We start from the raw sequence: 216 nt of genomic DNA on the forward strand, positions 1-216 counted from the left end.
ACCTTGCGCACTAACTCAGGCTTCTTCCCCTTCAGTGAGGTGACATTCCACGTCCCAAGGACCAGCTTCTGTAGCCTTTGTTATATGTAGTTAAAATCCTACACTCTGTATTGCAGAACATACATCAAATCTTTACATCCCATGTCTAGGCACTTCATTACTAATAATCAAAAAATTTTGTCCTTAAAATAGTGTAGCAACCCCGACTAAATGATG

Source organism: Polypterus senegalus, chromosome 5 (assembly GCF_016835505.1).
Source record: "Polypterus senegalus isolate Bchr_013 chromosome 5, ASM1683550v1, whole genome shotgun sequence".
Classification (NCBI taxonomy): domain Eukaryota; kingdom Metazoa; phylum Chordata; class Cladistia; order Polypteriformes; family Polypteridae; genus Polypterus; species Polypterus senegalus.